This window comes from Myodes glareolus, chromosome 3 (assembly GCF_982192425.1).
Source record: "Myodes glareolus chromosome 3, mMyoGla1.1, whole genome shotgun sequence".
Lineage (NCBI taxonomy): Eukaryota > Metazoa > Chordata > Mammalia > Rodentia > Cricetidae > Myodes > Myodes glareolus.
In genome coordinates this window covers 77,022,040-77,044,013 of record NC_142028.1, presented here as the reverse complement: position 1 = coordinate 77,044,013, position 21,974 = coordinate 77,022,040, and the positions used below count along the sequence as shown (strand labels likewise).

The window sequence follows — 21,974 nt, the reverse complement described above, 5'->3', positions numbered from 1 at the left end:
ACAAAAAGAAAAAAGAAAAAGAAGAAGAAGAAGAAGAAGAAGAAGAAGAAGAAGAAGAAGAAGAAGAAGAAGAAGAAGAAGAAGGGAAAAAAAAGAATGTAGAGTTTATTTGGGGATTATAGTTCCAGAGAGCAGAGAGGTTTGGAGTCCTTCACCATCATGGCAGGGAGCATGCCAGCCGCTGGCAGGCATGGCACTGAGCACATCCCATCTACAGACAGGAAGCAGAGAGAGTACACAGGAACTGGCAGATCTTTTGAAAGTTTAATGGCCAAAGTGACACATGTTCTCCAACAAGGCCACACATACTAGTCCTTCCCAAAGAGCACCAATAATTGGAGATCAATATTCAATTTATGAGCCAGTGGGGGCCCTTCTCATTCAAACTACCATAGTGACCTTTAACTTCCTGATCCTTCTGCCTCTACTACCTAAATTCTCAGATTATAGGTATGTGCTGCCATACCCAACCAGTTTGCTAGCTAGTTTGCTTGCTGTTTCCAACACCCCCACTTCATTGATGATAGGCAAGTGTTATATTACCAGGTTATACCCCTGGCCCATTTCGATTTTATTTTATTTTTTTTAAAAAGCCACTTGTGGTGTATACCTGTAATCCCAGTTCTAGAGAGGTGGAGACAGAAGGATCTGGAGTTTAAGGGCAGTTTTGAGACAGGAATGTCTCAAAGCTAACAATAAAGCAACAAAACAAAAATGTCTGATGGCTGGTATTTGGTCCTTAGTTTACTTTTCTACTGCTGTTTGGGTAGAGGTAGGGTCTCTCGATGTACGGTATGGTGGTGCACATCATTAATCCCAGCTTTTGGGAAGAGAAGCAGAGGCAGGTGGATCTCAGAGTTCAAGGCCAGCCTGATTTACACAGCAAGTTCTAGATCAACCAGGACTGTATAATGAGACCTTGTCAGAGAGAGAAAGAGGGGGAGAGAGAGAAAGATGGGGAGAGGGAGAAAGGGACAGGGAGAAGGAGAGTTTATTATTGTTTTATTTCTTTTTTTTCCTTTTTTTTTTTTTGGTTTTTTGAGACAGGGTTTCTCTGTAGCTTTAGAGCCTGTCCTGGAACTAGCTCTTGTAGACTGTGCTGGCCTTGAACTCACCGAGATCTGCCTGCCTCTGCCTCCCGAGTGCTGGGATTAAAGGCATGTGCCACCACCCCCTGGCTATTATTGTTTTTTTTTCTCAATTTTTGTTTTATGTAAGTGGGTGTTTGCCTGCATGCATGTCCATCAAAGTGCTTGCCTAGTGTCTGGTGTCTGCAGAGGCTAGATGAGGGCATTGGATCCTCTGGAACGTAACGTGTTAACTAGAGTTAACATACGGATGCTGAAAATTGAGCCAGGGTCCTCTGGCAAAGCAGTCAGTCCACTTAGCTGCTGGGCCATTTCTCCAGCCTTGTTTTCATGTAGTATTTATTTATTGAAATGGGGACTCTGTAGCTTAGGCTGGCTCAGAACTCTGTAGTTCAGTCCTGCCTGAGTCCTGATTGCTGGGATTACGAGTGATGTACTGATTTCATACTTGGCTTCAGACCCATTTTTATTTTATTTATTGCTCTTTTTTGGTGTATATATGACAGAATCCTGTGTTGTTAGGTTGACTTTGAACTCTTTATATAGCCAAAGATGGCCTTGTTCCTCTTGTCTCCACCTTCCGGGTGTTGGCATTACAGGCATGTGTGTGTGTGAATGAGTGTGTACACTCTGGTGTTGGTCTTTGCCTCCCATCTCCAGTGGGAGTACTGGGGTTGCAGATGCTTCTTCATGCTTGCATGGCAAATGCTTTTATCCACTGTGTTATTTTCCCTCCCCCTTCTATTTAATACGTATTTATTTAGAGGCCAGGTATCAAGTGTCCCAGGCTGGTCTAGACTCCATATATAGCAGAAGATGACATGGATTCCTGGTCTTCCATGTCCATCTCCTGAATGCTGGGCTGATGGGAATATGCCACCACACCTGAGCTTCATGCACATTAGCATTCTGCTAACTGGACTGCAACCCTAGTCCCAAATTTAAAGATTTTGTTGTTTAGACTTACTCTTCTTTTCCCCTGAGACAGGAATTTTTGGTGTATTCCTGACTGTCCTGGAACTCACTCTTTAGTCCAGGCTGGCCTCGAACTCAGAGATCTGCCAGCCTCTGCCTCCTTAGTACTGGGATCAAATGAGTAGGCCATCGTTGCTCCGGGATGTTTAGACCTGCTTTTAAAGAGCCTTCCCACCAAGCCTTTCCTTGTCTTTCACTGGGCAGGTAATACATCTGGCACGGTGGCATTGTTTAACTCTGATTGCTACCAGTAGTGTTTATCAACTGTTTGTATTAGGCTCTATGAGAGACACATTTGCAAGGGTGCCAAACCTTTCAACAGCAACGTGGAACAGTAACATCTGAACTACCACCAGGTGGCAGCACATAATTTATGCCAGAATGTTTCTGAACTGGACTGGTGCGATCTCCCTTAATAGATGCTGTGAGCTACTAATTACTCTTCCTCAAACAATGTCCTGTCTAGGTTATGCATGTGTTCAAGAACAAAACACACAAGCATTAAAACAAAAACGGTAATTTTATTATTCAAGCTCCATCGATATTCAGCCTCTTCCAATTTTATTTCCTACCATACATTTTCTTAAATTCAGTTGCCATCAGGACCACCTTTATTCCATTGTTATTACTATTGTCAGTGCTGGGGATCGAACCCAGGTCCACATGGTACACTCTCTATCATTGCTTTCAGCCCCAGTCCTATTTCAATTATTTATGTTTCACATATTTGCCAAGAATCTCTACCTCCAGGAAGAGGGAAGTCTTTTTTTTCTTTTCTTTTCTTTTTTTTTTTTTAAAGTGAGGCCCCCTAAATCCCGAGAGTAAGGCACATATTCCACTGTGTCTATCTGTTCTTATTCTTCTATTGCAGTCTGCTCAGGTATAATAATATAAACCCTTGAGATTCATGGGTATGGGAAGTGTGAGGAAATCTATACCTGATGGAACAGTTGGGGAAATTCTTATTCCCCACAGAGATATTTCATAATTCTTGTCAAACCAGCTCGTGATACCTAGCCTCTAAGTCTTCACCAAACCCGGTCTCTTCCCTCGGCATTTCGTTTAGTTCTACTTGTTGCTGTTTCTCAAGTCGCTAGGAATTATGTGTTAATTTTAGCTTCTTATTATACTGCGATCCTTTTGCAGGACATCGCATTTGATCTTGTAGGACACCTTCAAAAGCCGCGCTAGTCTAGTGCTTGTTCAACGGGCTTAATTATCAATCGTTTCTGTAGTGGGGGGTTTGATTGGCTTATCTTGTATTTACTGTCTCGCCCTCTTAGAGACTCCTTAGGTTTTCCCCCAGGTGTATTCTCTGTTCTTCGGTTCCGCTTTTTCAACACACTGTCTCTTCTGTTTTTACCTCCACTCCCTTCCTATTGGTTCCCTTCGTCTTCTAAGAGTTGGCGCCCAGCGTTGCTGATTGGCTTTTCTGGACGCCCATTGTGCCCACCCTCGTACCACGTGGCATTCCTAGCGTTCATTGGACAACCGTACCAGCTCGTTTGTCAAAGATTGACGACCGATTGGCTGCCCTGAGGGAGGCCTGGGGAGGGGCGGAGCCCCCGGAGGCCCCGCCCAGTGCCCTGGCCGCAGGCGTTTCAGGCGCTCACCCGCGGGGAGCCGAGAGTTTCCAGCTGCCCTCTCAGTCCGAGCGGCGAGCCGCCTCTGGGCCCCGCCGAGCAGGCGGGGGGAAAGCAGCCCAGACCGCAAGGCCATGGCAGTAGGCTGCGGCTCCTGCGCTGCCACTGGCCCCGCGGAATCGCCGATTTCTGCGCGAGGGACCCCCACCTCCTCCGCAGGCTAAACAGCCACGGCCGGCAGCTGCTATGCTGGCTCTGGGCCGCCGCCTCCCTTGCCCTCCGGCCCGCGCAGACGCCCCCTCGGTGGCTCGGTCCTGCCTCAGGTAACGTAGGGGGAGTCTGAGGAACGAGGCTCGCATCCCTACCCCGCGCGCAGCCTTGGCTCTCGGGTCGCCGAACACTGGCCAGCCTGGTGCCTTCCTTGAGATTCTCAAAGGCAGGAGACAGTCTCTTGTCCGTCCCTTTCTCCCGTTCCTTTTCCTTCTCACTTCCCTCAGGGTCCCGGGACAGTCCTCACCTCCTCGCTTCAGAGGCCGGGAACCCATTGGAAGTTATACCTCGAATCGACATTGTGGTGTCTGACCTTCCTCCCTTGTGAAGTTCTGGAATGCTTCGCGTCCGGCTCCCCTGCTGAGCGTCTGTGTACCCCCTTCTGCCACTGAGATCTGGATTCCTTCCCTGCCATCAAATGTGCCCATCTCTCCTAAACACCCTGACTTCTAGCCTGAGAGACTTCCTGCTTTCTCTCTCTTTACTAGTTTACTTTCTACACTTTTTTTCTGAAGACCTTGGTCTAAACTACAATTCGCATTTAGCTGGAAATAAAATCCAGATTAATCGGGTTGAGAAACTTTGAATTTATACGTCTGAGAAAGACTTGTCAAAGAAGTTGGACTTTATTCTGTAGGCACAGGGAGCCTCTGAAGGTTGTGAGCAGGAGCTTGATATGGATTATGTCTGGAAAATGTGAAGGAAAGATTGAAAGTAAAGACAGGAGGAAAGAAGGCCTCCGTAGGCAGGAGACTTTGGCTTCTGTGGGTAAGAAAGGATGAATGAACTTGGATAGTTGTAGGAAAATGAAGAGAATGGCATGACATTCCAAGATTTTTCAAAATAGAGTTGGGAGGTTTTTTTGTTTGTTTTTGCTGCTTTTGTAAGCAAGGGGTTTCTCATTGGTTTTTGGTATTGGGCTGGTGGTGTTATTGGAAGCAGAATGAGAAGAAGCAGTTTTAAAGAAAGATAAATTTGGTTGTGACCAAGTTCAACTGGAGTTTTTCAGATAGAGCTGGAAAATTGGGCATAAAACTGAGAAAGTTTGGCTATAAAGTCATGAAGTTGAGAGTGTAGAGATACTATATAGGGATTCTTGAAACCTTAGTAGGAGATAGTAATCCTGAAAGCAGAGAATTGGGCTGTGGGTCGGAAGCAGCATCACTGAGGACAACACATTGACAGAGAGGTTTCAAGGGTCAGGAGAAGGTCTAGAACACCAGGGCAGAGTCACAGCCGCCAAAGGAAGACAGTCTGAAGGAGGGAGGGAATATTGCCCTGTGTCAGGTGCTCCAGAGGGCAGGAGGAGTCCTTCGCCTTAGAAGCAAGTGCCTTAGCAGTTGGGAGTTCACTTGTTTTCTTTCCAAGGCAGTTTTGATGCTATAGCAGTCAACCCATGGGTTTAGGAGTAAGCAGAAGGTAGTAGTGAGTAAAAGGTTTTCTTTTCTTTTTCTCTTTGTTTGAATTAGGGTTATGTGGCACAGGCCAACCTGGAACTGTGTGTGTTAGCACACTGGCCTTATTTTTATTGTCATCAGCTATCTGTGAATAAATCAGTTTTTTCTGGAGTTTGAAGGAACTGTAGTGAGTTTCTGACGAGAGCATTATAGCCATAGGGATCAGCAGTGGAATATATGAAGGATTTGTTATTGTTATTATTATTGTTGTTGCTTTGTTTCTCGAGACAAGGTTTCTCTGTAGTTTTGGGACCTGTCCAGGAACTCACACTGTAGACCAGTTTAGCCTTGAACTCACAGAGATCCACCTGCCTCTGCCTACCAAGTGTTGGGATTAAAGGCATGTGCCCACTACTGCCCAATTTAAGGATTATTATTATTACTGATTTATTTTATGTGATGAGAGGTTTCTTGTTGCCTTGTTTTGAGACAGCATCTCACTGTATAGCTCTGACCGGCTTGGAACTCATCATGTAGCTCACGATGTCCATGTGTGGTGTATGAGTGTTTGCCTGTGTGTATATTTGTTTACCACATGTGTGATGGTGCCCTCAGAAGTCAGAAAAGGGCATTAGATTCCCTGGGACTAGAGTTATGGATCGTTGTCAGCTGCTATGTGTGTGGGGACTAGCGCTTGAATCCAGGTCCTCTAAAAGAGCAACAAGTGCTCTAAACTAAGCCATCTGTAGCACCAAAGATAAAGATTTCTTTTTCTTTTCTTTTGATTTGTTGAAATAGGGGTTTCTCTCCATAGCCCTGGCGATCCTGAACTCAGAGGCCTACCTGCCTTTACTGGGATCAAAGGTGTATGCCACCACCAGATTTTACATTTTCTCTAATACCGTAAAGAACAGGAGGATGGGGAGAGATTGGCCTAATCCCAAACTGGAATTTACAAAACAGAAGTATAAAATGGTGAACCACTTTACACTGCTTCTGATAGTGTGGGATCAACTGCACAGTCTAAGTCATAGTTTATAATAAGTAAAATCTGGAGTTGAAGAGATGGCTGAGCTCAGCTGGCTGCTCTTCCAGAGGACTCAGGTTCAGTTTCCAGTGCCCACATGCCAACTAGCAACTATGTGTAATCCCAGTCCTGGGGAACCCAGCACCCTCTTCTGACCTCTTTGGGCAATGCATGCATACAATACACAGACATACACGTTGACATTCATACACTTGAAATAATAAACATAAATAATAAAGTCTTTAAGAAGGCTAGTGTACTTGGAGAATGCAGAGGTAGCCAGATATGTGGTTGAAGACCAGATTTTATAAGAATACATGATTGGAAAGTTCAGAGTTCTTTCAAAGCAAAGGGAGGGAAAAAAAAGGTGTAACTGTCTCAGTGCTGTTGAAAGGTAATGGAGCTATGGGTTATTAAAATAGTTCAACAGTGTTTGTGACTGTGTTGACTATGTCATCGAATGGATATCATAATTATCCAGTATGATAGCAGGAGATAGAGATATTAGGTCCTTTGGGTGAGGCCTGTTATCACCAAGGAGAGACTCAAAATGGAGATTCTTTGGGGCTTATCAGAAACTAGTGTTCAGGGGCTGGAGAGATGGCTTAGAGGTTAAGAGCACTGTCTGTCCATCCAGACGATCTGGTTTCAATTCCCAGCACTTACATGACAGCTAAGAACTGTCTGTCCCTCCATTCTAGGGATCTGGCTCACTTGCATGTCCATTGTGGACATTCCTGCAGGCAAAACAACAATGCACATAAAACAATGATAAATAAATTATAAAAATAATGTATATATATAAGTATATATAATGTACAGATGGTACAGATATTTGGTTCTGAATTAATAGTGATGGTCTCAGATATCTGGGTGACGTCAATGCACGTTGTGTTACTCTGTTAGATGAATGTTTGGGATGGTCTCTCAAATACTAGCCTATGTGATTTGGCATATGAGGGTCTTAATTCTGTTTAAGACATGTACATGCTAGGAGGCGAATAATCTGCCATCTGAGACTCTGCAGTAATGCTTTCCACTTATGGGTCAAGAAGAAAATTGTTCCCTGGCTTATTTAGAGCAGAAAGGGGATTTGCTTCTAAAAATGTATTCCTCCTTTATATTAAAGTGCTTATAAATACATTGTTAATATCACACACTTCATTTTGTTCTGAAATATGTTTTATTGGAGTTTGAAATCTGGGATGGGGCTTGTATGGGAAGTTTATCTCCTTCTGGTAATGGAGCCTAATTATTACATTGTTTGTGTGGGTGATGGTGAATGTTTTGGACTAACAATGGGCATTATGCTGTTTTCCGAGTCATCAACCAAAGATGACTCCAGTGTGGTCTCAGGGTTATTTTTACTCAGTGTTCAGAGGGTTGATTGCCAAAGAGCGTATTTGTAATAATGTGTCAACCATCCATTCTTAACATTTTATTTATTTTTTGCTGTTTATTTGTGGGTGTGGGTGTGTATATGTGTTAAGTGTGGAAGAAGAGGACAGTTTGCAGAAGCTGATTCAGAATGTCTATCATATGGGTCTTGGGGACTGAACACAGGTCATCTAGTGTGGCAGCAGGTGGCCCTCTGCTGTTCTGTAAAGGCAGTGTGAAAAAGGGAAAACATTGGAAATCTTCATTGAAAATCAAAACTGAGATTGTGTTATTAGCTTTCTGGTTATAGGGATTTACCTTCTGTAAGCTTTGGTGTTTTGTTCTCAGTTTGATGTGTGTAGCTGGGTGCTGTGGGCACTCCTCTCTTAGCATTTAGAAGGCTGAAGCAAGAGCATCCTGGTCTACATAGATCCTGTTCCAAAAATACCAAAATTGTGTACTCCTCTCTTGGAATTGGTCCTACTCTTGGGAACTTTCATCATTTTCCCTTAATGCATGTTTGCTCTGCTGAAAAACAACAACAAAACAAAATACACATAAAAATAAAAGATATAAAGAATCCTAAAATAAGTTATATATATGTATATATAGTCTTTGAAAAATAATCTATTCAAGTGGTGAAATACAAAATTATTTGCATATAACATAGGATTTTATATATCTATATATTTTATATAAACAGTTTCAGTCTCATGACTCTCCTGTGTACCCAGCTCCAGGGTTCATTCCTTCCTCCCAACCAGTTTTTAAAACTCTATGGGGGCTTGTTGCTGAAGAGGACCCCAAGGTATTTTTGTTTTGTTTTGTTTTGTTTGTTTTTCAAGACAAGGTTTCTCTGTGTAGCTCTGGTTGTCCCGGAACTTGATCTGTAGACCAGGATGGCCTCAGACTCACAAGAAACCTGCCTGCTTCTGTCTCTGGAGTGCTGGGATTAAAGGCGTTCGCTGCCACTGCCCGGCCTATTTTTCTATTTTTCATGAAAAAGCTGATGGTTTCTCACAGTTCTGCCCTCCATCTCACTAGACTTGTCTTTCATTTTAGTTTATCTTTGAGAGCTTTCCAGATTAGAACTTTGAGAGCTTCCTCGTTGTTTTTGAACACCTACATCGTATTCCATGGAATTCTTTTGAATGTAGCTGGGTGTGGCAGTGCATACTGGCAGTCATAGTGCTCTGGAGGCAGAGCAGCATCTCTGAGTTCAAAGCCTGCCTGGTCTGCATAGTGAGCTCCAGGACAGCCAGGACTGCATGAAGAGACCCGTATTCAAAAACAAAACAAACATTCCCTTTGCCCCTGCCTTCCTCACCAAGAGCTTTTGGTCCTGAGATGCCTTCTTAGAGCTTTGGGGTTTGTCTTGTATTATGTCACCCTGTCTTAGGGACCATAGTTTATAGATGTTTGGCTGGGTTAAGTGCTACAGAGTGGACGTTGAATAACAAGGGGATCACGTCTGTGCCTCCAGGGAAATCTGAAGACATGTAGTCGCCTCTTTAAGCTTACTAGTGGCTAAGACCAGGCTTTGAATGGAGGAGCCTGAATTCAGGAGCAGGAAAGGATTGATGTTTCTTGATGGAGTACAGACAGGTCTTTTTAAATATCAGCCCTGTTTCTTGCTGAACTAGTCCCACAAGGCTGTTCTGTACTTGGCACCAGGACTATTCAGAATTTAAAAGATTTTCCATAGGCTGGTGTGTGTGTGTGTGTGTGTGTGTGTGCGTGCGTGTGTACGTGTGGTATATAGCATGTGAGCCTCTGAGAGGCTCTTAGTTCAAATCTCAGTGCTGCAAGGAAAATGGGAGGCTACCTTTCTACCTTTGTGGCCTTCCTATCTGTAGAAATAAAATCTGACCAGGTGTCTAAAATAGGACAACCACCATCCAACCAACCAAAACAAAACAAACGCGACTCTAATCACAGCACTTGGGCGGAGGCTACGGACACAGCAAATTTGAGGCCAATGTAGATGGCATGAAGCCTTGTTTCAAAAAAACAAAACAACAAAAAAAATTAGTTGATGACATGGCTCAGTGGGTAAATGCTCTTGCCACAGAGTCTCGCAACTTAATCCCTGGGACCCATGTGGTGGAAGGAGTGAACCAATTCCCACAGGTTGTTCTCTGGCCTCTAAACACACAGGTAAATGAAACGTAATAGAAAAAAATTTTAAAGAAACACCGAGAAGCTGTTGAATGTGTGTATGGTGACTTGTTCCCTGTTATGTGCATTCCTTTAGCTTTTTAATATCCTAAGCAGTGCTGTAATGGAGACCTTGAACATGTCATGTGCAAAGGGTTTTGCAGGATAAATTTACAAAAGCAGAATTTCTAAGTTAAAGTTGATCACCATTAATTGCTTACGTTCCTTCCTTCGGCATTTTCCCCATCTACATTGCCTGTTTACTCAACTAACATTGCCTGTGTCATAGCTAATGCTTAAACAGTGTTTACTTTGTACTGTGAATACTGTTCTAGGTGGTTTATATACATTTACCTCATTCATTCTTAGCAAAATCCCTCTGCAGTGGGCACTGATACTGTTTTTCAGATGAATGCATTAAGGAATGGTTGAAGTGCCCAAGTTCATGGCCTCCAAACTGCAGAAATCCAGTAAGCATTCTGACTGGAGGGTCAGCATTGTTAATATTATGCCCTGCTGTTATCAATCTTGGATTTTTGCCAGTGTGATAGATAGAAGTGATAACTCAGAATGGTTTGAGTTGTTTTAACCACGCTGAGATGAAGTGTCTTTTCTGTTTGAGTCATCGCCATTTCCTGGTCTCTGAGCTGCCCAGCTGAAAGTCTTTCTCATCATTTCTATTGAGTCCAGGGTCTCTTTCTGATCTCTAAGACTTTATAAGAAGTTCAGTGTGATCTGCTTTACAAGTATTTTTCTTTTTTTCTTCTTGAATGCAGAGTGTTGAACACAGGTCCTCATATCTAACACCAAGAGTCAGCCCTGTTTTGATATTTACTTTTCTGATGTCTTTTGTTTTATTCTCCTATAGAAGTTCTAGATTTTTATACTCATAAACTTTTCACTCTTCTTTTATGGCTTTGGATTTTGAAATATAGGAAGAATGTAGGAAGGCTTTCTGAATCTTAGTCCTTGCTTTTTGAATCTATCCAGTTGGAGCAAGGATACAGAATTGCTTGTAAGGGTCAAAGTGCTTTGTGAACTGTAAATCATTAGACAGATGAAATATAATGTTATTTATTAATTTATCTTCTGAACAAGTTGTACAGAGGCTGTCATGTTTTTCTTTGTATTAGATAGAATAGAATGATATGATTTTATTTGTATAATATAGAAAATTAGGAGCCGGGCCTGGTGGTCACTCCTTTAATCCTAGCATTTGGGAGACAGAGGCAGGTGGATCTCTCTGAATTCAAGGCCAGCCTGGTGTCACAGTTAGTTCCAGTCCAAAATAGCCAGGGCTCTGCAGATAGAACCTGTATCAAAAAGTAAAAAAAAAAAAGAAAGAAAGAAAGAAAGAAAAAAGAAAAGGAAATTTGGATGGTATTGATCCTACTGCTAATGTTTTTCTAGGACAGTTTACATGTGTTCTTTGTTTTCAAATTGGTTTCCACAATGAATTCACTGTGGTAATCTTGATAAATTTGCATATTTTATTTTTTAATATATTACATTTTTTCATTCATCAGATATTTATGGAAATAACACACTGAAGGAGAAAAGGCAATACAGTGTATACATCATTATTGAAAACTGTATAGCGTCATACTCAAAAGGACTTGACTTTAGGAATTAGTTTCTAACTGAAGGAAAGTTCTACTTTCAGAAATACGTAAGCAGAACAGCACATTCTAACTTCACCTTAAGACTTCACCTTAGACTGGCATGCTGAGCAAGGATGTTCTTACTCTTTTTAGGAGCTCCTTAGCTGTCAAGTCCTGGGACTCTTCCTTTTGGAGTGATTTCAACCAGTAGGTCATTAGCAATAATGAGTTCTGGTTCTCTTTAAGTACTTTACTGTGTGCCTTCCCTTTGTCTGTCCAGTCACATCCGATTAATTTATTTCTGAGCAACTCTTTAAAAAAGACATTTAAAAGAAAATTGTGGGGGGACTGGAAAGATGACCCAGTGGTTAAGATCACTGACTGTGAACCAGGTGTGGTGGTGCCCTTAATTCCAGCACTCACACAAGTGGATCTCTGTGAGTTCAAGGCCAGCCTGATCTACAAAGAGTTCAAGGACAGCCAGAACTGTATACAGAGAAACCCTGTTTCAAGTAATAGCAACAGAAAGATCACTGGCTGTTATTGCAGAGAACCCGGGTTCAATACCCAACTTCAGGCTCACAGCCATCTATAACCCCAGTTCCAGGAAATCTGGTGCTCTCTTCTGGCTTTTGTGAGCACTGTACACACACATGATATGCAGGCAAAATGTGCAGACAAAACACCACTAGTACACACAAAATAAAAATGAAAAAAAAAACTCTCTGTGAGTGTGTGTATGTGTGTTTATGCCACATGTGTTCAGGTGCCCAAGGAGACCAGGAGGTGTTAGATCCCCTGGAGTTGGAATTGTTGGCGACTGTGAGCCACCTGCCATGGGTTATGAGTTCTGAACTCGGTCCTCTGGAAGAGCATCAAGGACTCATTATTTCTGCACTTTGTCTAGTGCTTCTGAAATTATTCGCAGTGTTTTCTGTCTGCAGTTTTTATTAATGTTTGGCTAGTAGATGCTCTTATCTATGTAACTTTTTTTTTTAAATGAGCATTGGTGTTTTGCTTACATGTGTGTAGTTGGACTTTCTTTTGGGCTGCCAGCTCACAAGAAGCGACACTGAGGCTTATTGTTGATTATAAAGCTCGTCCTATGGCTTATGCTTGTACCACTAGCTCTTATAACTTAAGTTAAACTGTTTCTGTTCATCTGTGTTGCCACATGACTTGTGGCTTTTACCTGTCCTCCTGCATGTCTGTTCCCTCTGTTGGTGATTCCACCTTTCTTCTTCCTATAGCTCTCTCTGTCCAGAAGTCCCTGACTAACTACTGAGTGTGTAACTTTTTATTAAACCAATCACAGTGGCAATATTCACAGAGTGTAAAGGAATGTTCCACATCATATGTGTGTCTGTATGACAGTGCCGGATCCCCTGGAACTGGAGCTACAGATACAGAGCTGCCCTGTGGGTGCTGGAAACTTAACCCGGGTCCTCTGTAAGAGCAGCAGTGCTCTCAACTGCTGAGCCATCTCTCCTGCCCCTTATCTCTGCATCTTTATTCATCTTGCTGTCATTTTAGACTGTCCCAGCAGTAGTCCTTGCACTGAGATCATTTCCAATTACGCTCTTCAGCTGTCTGTTTTTTTGTTGTTTGTTTGTTTTTTGCATATTTTAGTTTGTTTCTTATATTAGAATCTGACCGGAACTTTTAAATTGTTTTTATTCTCACATTACCTACAATTCACAAATATTCATGCTGTTTTTTTCTGACTATAGTTCTTGTTAATTGGCATGGATTATAACTTTGGAAAACTCAGAAAAATTGTGGTTATCAAAGTAATGCATATTGCCAGGCAGTGGTGGCTCACACCTTTAGTCCCAGCACTCTGGAGGCAGGCGGATCTCTGTGAGTTTGAGGCCAGCCTGGTCTACAGAGTGAGTTCTAGGCCAGCCAAGGCTACACAAAGAAAAAACAAAAAACAAAAAAAGCATATTACTAGTGAAGAATTGGAAAATAACAAAAACAGAAGAAAAGGAAAACATGAAGTTAGTGCAGTGGCATGTGCCCGTTATCTCAGTACTCAGAAGGCTGAGACAAAAGGATCTGAAGTTTGAAGATAGCCTAGACTACATAGCAAGGCTGTTTCACAAAGCTAGGGATGAAGAAAGAATTGGCAAGTAGAGAAGATTTCATAAGATGTAAGCTTCTCATAATCTACCCATCTTAGTGTTCTATTGTGGCAAAGATATAACCAAGGCAACTCTTAGAAAGCATTTTCTTTTTTCTTCCCTTTTCTCTTTTCTTCTCTTCCTCTCCTCCTTATTCCCTGCCCTTCCCTTTCTCTCTCTCTCTCTCTCTCTCTCTCTCTCTCTCTCTCTCTCTCTCTCTTTTCAAGGTAGGGTTTCTTTGTGTATCCCTGGCTGTCCTGGAACTTGTAGACCAGGCTGGTCTTGAACTCACAGAGATCTATCTGTCTGCCTCTGCCTCCCAAGTGCTGTGATTAAAAGTATGTGCCACCAACCATCAGCAAGAAAACATTTAACTGGGGTCTTACTTAGATTTCCAGGGGTTTAGTCCATTATCATGGCAAGGAGCATGGTGGCATGCAGGCAAGTGCTGGAGCAGTAGGCAGAGGGAGAGAGCAATTGGGCCTGGCACAGGCTTTTGGAACCTCGGAGCTCACCTCCAGTGACACACTTCCTCCAAGAAGACCACATATCCTTATCCTTCTAATCCGTCCATAAAGATTAGTTCCTAGTGACTAATCTTTCAAATATATGGGCCTAGAATGGTCATTTCGGCCATTCTTATTCAAACCACCACACAGCACAAGCTTCACTAAGTTAATAGCTATTTTGAACAATTATCATTTTGAATATACATATATCCTCTATCTCTGTGCATGTCTATATTAGTAAGCTCTCAAGGTCATAGCATGGTTTCTGGCCTCTAGAAGGTACTAAATAAAGTATTTGTTGACTAAGCGAATGAAAGAATGAATATTTATTTCCTTAGAGTTTGAATCTTGGTAAGGTAAGATAGCTCAGTTAGTAAAGTGTTTGCTATACAAACATGAGGATTTGACCCAAGTCCGATCTCCAGATTCAGATAGAAATCTGGGATATAATGATATTAATGATAAGTACCTATAATTCTAATGAGAGAGAGAGAGAGAGAGAAAGAGAAGACAGCCTCTGGGGCTCCCTGGCCAGCCAGTCTAGCCTGATCAGCAAGATCCTGTCACAGACTGTCTTAAAAACAAAGTGGACAGCTCCTGTGGAACAGCACCATAGTCTGACCTCTATCCTCCACATGCACATGTGTGCACGTGCACCAGAACACACCTGCACCTACAAACACACAAAATTTGAATCTCAAAAATAAAAGATCAAAACAATAAAGTTTAAATCTCAGTATCAAAATCTTACTTCCCCCTCAACTGTATATTGACTTATATGCAATATTAAAATTTATATACCATAGTTCATTTGAAGGTGAGCAAGTTCAATTCTAAGACGTTATGGAGCTCATAGTCCAGTGAAGAAAGCAGATAAGCAACAGTTAATGTACAGTAAGATAGCTGTAATAGGATTTGTTCAGGACAGGAGATTGAAAGGTCAGAGAACACTTCACATGTTAGTTGATTCCTGAGAGCCCTGTGGAAGAAACCAATAAGAACATACCAGGGAGAAGGAGTGTTACATGCATGGGCACTGAAATGTGAGCAGGAATCTACAAATGAGCAGTATAAGGGACAAGGGGTTTGTTCTGGCTCACAATTCAAGAGTACAGTTCGTCATGGTGAAGTCAAGGTGGCAGGTGCTTGAAGCAGCTGGTAAGGTCTCATTCATAATCAGACAGCAGAGAGAATGAGTTAGCTTGGTACTACTGCTCAGTTCCTCTTCTCCATTGATAACATTGATGTAGTGAGTGGTGCTGTTCACAATGTGTGAGTCTTTTAACCTGAATTAATGCAATCATGATGATCCTCATAGGCGTGCCCAGGTGACTCAGGTGAGTCTCGATTTTGTCAAGTTGACAGTTTAACACTAACCATCATCAGTTGACTATATCTATGGACTATGGATAGGAGGGCCGGATGATGGCTCAGCAGTTACGAGTATGACCGCTCTTCCAGAGGACCCAGATTTAATACCCACATGGTGTCAAATAACTGTTAACTCCAGTTCCAGAGGATCTGATACTCTCCTGACCTTTGCAGCCTCTGCATGCACATGACGTACAGACACAGCATACAGGTGAACAAAACACCCATGTTTTGTGTTTTACATAAATAAAATGTTTTTTCATTTTATTTATTTATTCGTTTGTTTTTTTTTTTTTTTTTGAGACGGGGTATCCTTTTGTAACCTGGCCACCCTGGAACTTGCTCTGTAGACCAGGCTGGCATCAAATTCATAGAAATCTGCCTGCCTCTGCCTCCTGAGGATTTAAAGGCATGCACTGCCACTGCCTGGCCAAAATTTTTTTAAAAAGAAATACGAAAAAGATAGCAGTAGGGATTAAATGAGGAAGAGTGTTGTTGTATATAAAACATTTTTAAACAATTTACCCACCATGGATAATAGATTTTAAGGTATGTGAGTTAGGAGTATGGAATACTCAAAAGACATTTGCTAAATACTAGTCACTAGAAGTAAGAATGAAGGACTGGAAAGATAGCTGTAGATGGAAGTTTCTGTTCCACCAGGTCCTGCAGCCATTCAGTCCCAAATAAATACACAGAGGCTTATATTAATTATAAACTGTATATGGCCTATTGTCAGGCTTATTACTAATTAGTGTTTACAATTTAAATTAGCCCATAGTTCATATCTATGTTCAGCCATGTATCTTTTCTTTTTTCTTTCTTTTTAAAAAAAATATTTATTTATTTATTTATTGTTTATTTATTTATTTATTATATACAATATTCTTTCTGCGTGTATGCCTGAAGACCAGAAGAGGGCACCAGACCTCATTACAGATGGTTGTGAGCCACCATGTGGTTGCTGGAAATTGAACTCAGGACCTTTGGAAGAGTAGGCAATGCTCTTAACTGCTGAGCCATCTCTCCAGCCCCCATGTATCTTTTCTCTGTAAGGCATTCTCATCTTGCTTCCTCTGCGTTTGACTGGTAACTATGTCTCTGCCTTTCCTGTCTTTGCCTTTCCTCTTACCAGAATTCTCCTAGTTTGGTTGCCCCACCTATATTTCCTGCCTGGCTACTGCCCAGTCAGCATATTATTAAACCAATATGAGTGACAAATCTTTATAGTGTACAAGAGCATTATCCCATAGCATTTCCCCTTTATTTCTTCTCAAAACAAGAATGCTGAATCTAATCTTTTTTGTTTAGCTTTTTTCCCCTGATCATTATCCATAACAACTTGTAACCAACACTCTAAACTATGATAAACATCCATAATCCATTTTTTTAGAAATGTGGGCGTAGTTTTCTTGGTTACTTCCTGCTGATTGGGGGCACTGGTAATCTTTGGGAGACCCTGAGAAAATGTAAGATTATGGTCAAATCCTGACTGGAGTATTCTGTGTGGCTGAATCACCTCAACCAGTCACCTTGAAGCTGTTCTGAATGTAGAACTCAGAGGAAACTGCAACAGAGGTGCTCTGAAATGTTGGAGCATCTGGACCATCTGCTCCTATCAGGTTTTCAGGGTGGGGGTCTTTCTCGATCAAATCTGATTTTTCTTAACCCAGAATGAATACACAGCTTCTCATTTCCTGTGGAAATAAAAGCAGAACGTTTTCCCAAAGTAACATTTTTTTTAATTTAAATTTTGAAGTCAAGATATTTTTTAAAACATAAAGGTTGGTTTAATCTGGCAGCATTTATAATCAAATGTCTTTTACAAGCTGTTGCTCCTTCCTCAGCAGTCAAACAATTCAAAGACAACACAATATACAGTATCTAGACTTTCTATATTTTTCATCTTTATGTGTGTTTTTTTTAATTACTCTATTTCTTTTTTAAGGACTTTATCCTTTTTCTCTTCTAAGCTTACATATATTTTTAAATAAAAATAAATATTTTTAGATTTAGTCTAAATCTATCTTTACTGTATAACTTTTTCTGACCACGCAAGTCTTTAATCTGCAAAGTGGCATGGCTAGGATTAAAGCTGCAGCATTAGCAGCTGTCTTTGCCCCATTCCTTCGCTTTCTGAGAGTCAAGCTTTATGGCAGAGGTTCTGGCAGGAGCCATGTTTGTTGCCACAACTCTGCAGAATTTCTAGGTCATGCCACCAGCAAGAAACATGCCACTGGCTGCTCATAAACACTATTTAAGAGTTTGAGTTTGGTAGCAGGGCCTCTTAAAAAAACTTTTTTTTTTTTTTTTTGCCACTGATGCCTAGTCAGAAAGCCTCTCAAAGGAGCTGTGTCTCTGCTTGCCTTTAGTAAACAGATCCCACCTGAGAAAATGTTGTTGCCAAGAATCCATGCTTGACTTGTTTTTTTATCTAGAATCCTTCCCAAGCTCTCTCAGGTTTTATGTGGATGTAGTTGCCCCATGTCGGGCACCATTTGTAGATGGAAGTTTCTGTCCCATCCAGTCCCACAGCTATGCATTTCCAAATAAACACACAGAGACTTATATTAATTATAAACTGTTTGACCTATTGCTCAGGTTTACTACTACTACTAACTAGTTCTTACAACTTAAATTAACCCATAATTCTTATCTATGCTTAGCCATGTATCTTTTCTCAGTAAGGCATTCTCATTTTGCTTCCTCTGTGTCTGGCCACTGAAGGTATCTCTGCCTTTCCTCTTCCCAGAAGTCTCCTAGTCTGGTTGTCTCACATATACTTCCTTGTTGGCTACTGGCCAATCAGCATTTTATTAAACTAAAATGAGTGACAAATCTTTACATTATACAAGAGCATCATCCCACAGCAGATGGCTTAGCAGATAAGAGTACTTATTGCTCTTTCAAAGGACCAGAGTTCAGTTTCCAGCATCCACATGAGGCAGCTCACAACTACATGTGATTCCAGCTCCATCTGATTTGATGTCTTGTTCTGGACTCTGGGCACCCACACATAATGTGGTATACATTCACATAATCACAATATATGCATGTGAAAATAGAGAGTTGGAATGATGTCGATCATCAGAAAGTGCTGTGATAGCTGGGATGAGGAATATCACTTAAGCTGTGTTGGAAGAAATGACGTTAGAAAGGTAGCACGTGTCTGGAGGAGGATTGGGCTATTTACTTTTCTGTTTTCACTATTTCGTTCCATCCACACTCCCAGATTAGGCTAACTCCAACCCCCTGTCTCCCCCCACCTCTTGAGACAAGGATTCTGTGTGAAGCTTTGGAGCCTGTCCTGGAACTCACTCTGTAGACCAGGTTGGCCTTGAATACACAGAGATGTACCTGCCTCTGCCTTCTGAGTACTGGGATTAAAGGTGTGTACCATCATTGTCCAACTTGGAACATAGTTCTTGAAAACCAGGCTAAACAGCTTTATAAGTAGCAGATATCACTGAACATTTTAGACTTCTTTTGTTGAGACAGGATCTCATGTTGTAGTTCAGGCCGGACTCAAACTGATAGCCATCCACCCTCAGTCTCCTCAGTGCTGGAATAACAGGTTTGAACATGGCTTCCAACTGTCAAGTGTGTCGTATGAGAACTGTCATAGGTTGTGGCTCACTCCTTCTAGCTAGTCTGAAATGTTGACATCTTTCATGCCTGTGAAATAGTGGGGATATTATTAAATAAAAATATGTTTTGGTGTTTATTTACTGGCTCTTGTTTTAACTGTTAGCCTCATATTAAGTATTTGAATAAAGTAATATATGCTAAAACCTATGTTTTTCTTTAATTGGAAAGAGACTTTGTAAGCACCTAAACATCTGGGCAGGAGATGTAGCTCAGTTGCTGGAGTGCTTGCCTAGCGTGCATGGTGGTGCATGCCAGTAATCCTATCACTTGGAAGGTAGGAACAGGAGGATCAGAAGTTCATTGATAACCTTGGTTACATAGTTTTAATTTTTAAAATTTTACTTCTTTATTTATTCTGTGTGGGGGGGTGTTATTGCACACATGGGAGTGTCAGGACAACTTTCAGGAGGGGAGTCTTTGCTTGCCATGGAAGCAAGATTGAACTCAGGTTATGAGATCTGCTCCACAGGTGTTCTTACCTGCTGTCTTGCTGGCCTCACAGTTTGGTCAGTTAATAGACAGGATTCCTAGCCAGATGTGGTGGTTTATACAAAATAATTCTAGGACTCAGGAGGATGCGGGGTGGGGGGGGGGTGCGAATTCAAGGTGAAGCTGGGTTGCAAAGTATGTTCTAGGCCAGCCTGGACTACAGGGTGAAACTCTGCTTCAATAAAGCAACAAACTAACAAACCAAACAAAAACTACAGGGATTCCTGTAATGGTTAAGAGAATTAAACTAATTTACCTTCAAGTGCCTTTATAACTCTCAGCCTCAGTTTTTATTTTATGTTGTGGTCCAGTACCTGGCCTGAGCATGGTAGATCTAGTTTCATAGATACTCAAAAGATCTACTACACGTTTAAGAACTATTTGTCTGGTGCTAGTAGGTGCCATTGCATATATCTGCAGCTAACTAAGTACGGGATGCCAGTTTTTATGCTAGAATACCTTTGGTTTGAATGGCAATTACAACTTACTACTTCATAGCAAGGTGTCAAGCCCAGCAATATTGCTTTTAGTTTTAATTGTGCAGCCATCCTGAAATTTGTCCGTATGCTGTGTTGGTCCATAGAAAGGATAACTGCTGAACTGACTTGTCTTGTAGATTTGCCGTGTGTTTGGTCTTGAAACACAACTAATATGCTTGTCAGTGCTCCTGTCCTGGAAAATGAATGGCCAATTCACATATCACACATAACAAACTTATTTTTAGGTCAGTTTAATTTTTATCATAATAGAAAAAATTATTAGGATATCAGCACCTTCTATTTGCATTCTTTTTCTGTTCTTATAGGTTGTAAAAATTGCTATTTCCTTCACTTTGAGTCTTTATCACCAACTTCATTCATATTTGGATGGACATTGAAGATTTTCAGTGTCAACTGACAATATTCTATTCTGTTATCTGTTAATTGATAGTGCTTTAGTATATTGTAGAATTTTATTTGTGCCTTCACTATTATGAAATGTTGTATGGCTTGTTTTTGTGATATTAATGTATAACAAACAAATCTGGCTTGGGGAATATAGCACAGTTGGTAGAGTGCTTGCTTAGTAAGCACAAAGCCCCAGATTGATCCACAGCAGGGCATAAAACTGGGAGTGTCGGCTCACATCTGTGATCCTAGCACCAGGAGGGTCGGGGGTTCAGGGTCATCCTCGGCTACTTAGGGAATTTGAGGTCAGCCTGGCCTTCCAGGAGACCCTGTCTCAAAAAGAAAGAAGAAACAAATACTGTACTATTAGAATAGCAAAGAAGGAATGGTAGGGGATTGGCATATTTTTCCTGCTAGTTTTTCATCCATTCCTTAGGAGATCTATTTGGTGGGGAGGATGTAACAACAATAAAACATAGCTCCAAATGAACAAAACCCCAGAAAAAGCAAACAGCAGTACAACAACAGCAAGTCTGCTAGAACCAGTGGTGGTTTTACTGTATGGTCATTAAATGACTCAAGACTTTCAGTTGCTGGAGAGACACCATCTGTCTCCATTTTAGTCTCTTGTTCGAGGAGGGTAGAGACTAGAAGTAACTTGCTGTAATAAACAGAAATGTAGCTATGTCTGTGGAGGGAGACACTTTATAGTGCTAAGTGCTTAGCTTTGGAAACTTAGCTTTTGAACCCCAAGTCTGTCATTAATTAACTTCCAACAAGTCTTAATCTGACAGTCTTTTTTGTTGTTGTTTTAAGTTTTTTGAGTCAGGGTTTCTCTGAGATAGCCCTGGCTATCCTGGAACTCCTGCAGACCAGGCTGGCCTTGCACATAGATATCCAGCTGCCTCTGTCTCTCATGTGCTGGTATTAAAGGATTGTGCCACCACTCCTCGGCTAATTTGACAGTCTCACTCCCTTTCTCTTTTTATTTGGGACAAGGGGAAGGAGAATTTTCTTTGTAGATCAGATCCACCTACCTCTGTCTCCCATTGCCTGGATTAAGGTGTGTGCCACCACACACAGTGGCCCCCCCTTTCTCCTGGCCTCCATTGAGAGGTCAGCACGTCTTTGAAATAAACAGGTTGGTTTAGTTCAGAAGTTTTTTCCATTATCCAATGCCTCTCTGCTGCTGTTGTTCCTTTCTCATTAGCATTAAGAAAATTCAAGGTTAATAAAGCATTATGCAATCTATTTCTGGGGGTATCTTTCGCGGCGAATCAATCCCACACCAGTTATGTTTTAAGGGGTTATTTATTTTGGGGGTAAAACTTACATACACCATAAACCGTCAGGAAGGGAGCCAAGTTGCAGGAGCCGGGAGCAGGAGCCAGGAGCAAGCACCGGAACCAAGAGCCGGAACCAAGAGGGCCTGATCCGGATCTGCTTCTCTTTTTAAAAGAGAAATATACCAC

At 41.6% G+C, this 21,974-nt stretch overlaps 1 protein-coding gene across 1 annotated transcript in view; it reads left to right on the top strand.

The window, feature by feature from the left end:
* The first annotated feature begins 3,663 nt into the window (after nt 1–3,663).
* Tesk2 (testis associated actin remodelling kinase 2) overlaps nt 3,664–21,974 on the top strand; it is a 117,844-nt gene continuing 99,533 nt past the window's right edge. The window contains exon 1 of the mRNA XM_085698744.2: nt 3,664–3,969. The gene's annotated coding sequence lies outside the window, so the exon portion shown is untranslated. The remainder of the gene's footprint in view (nt 3,970–21,974) is intronic.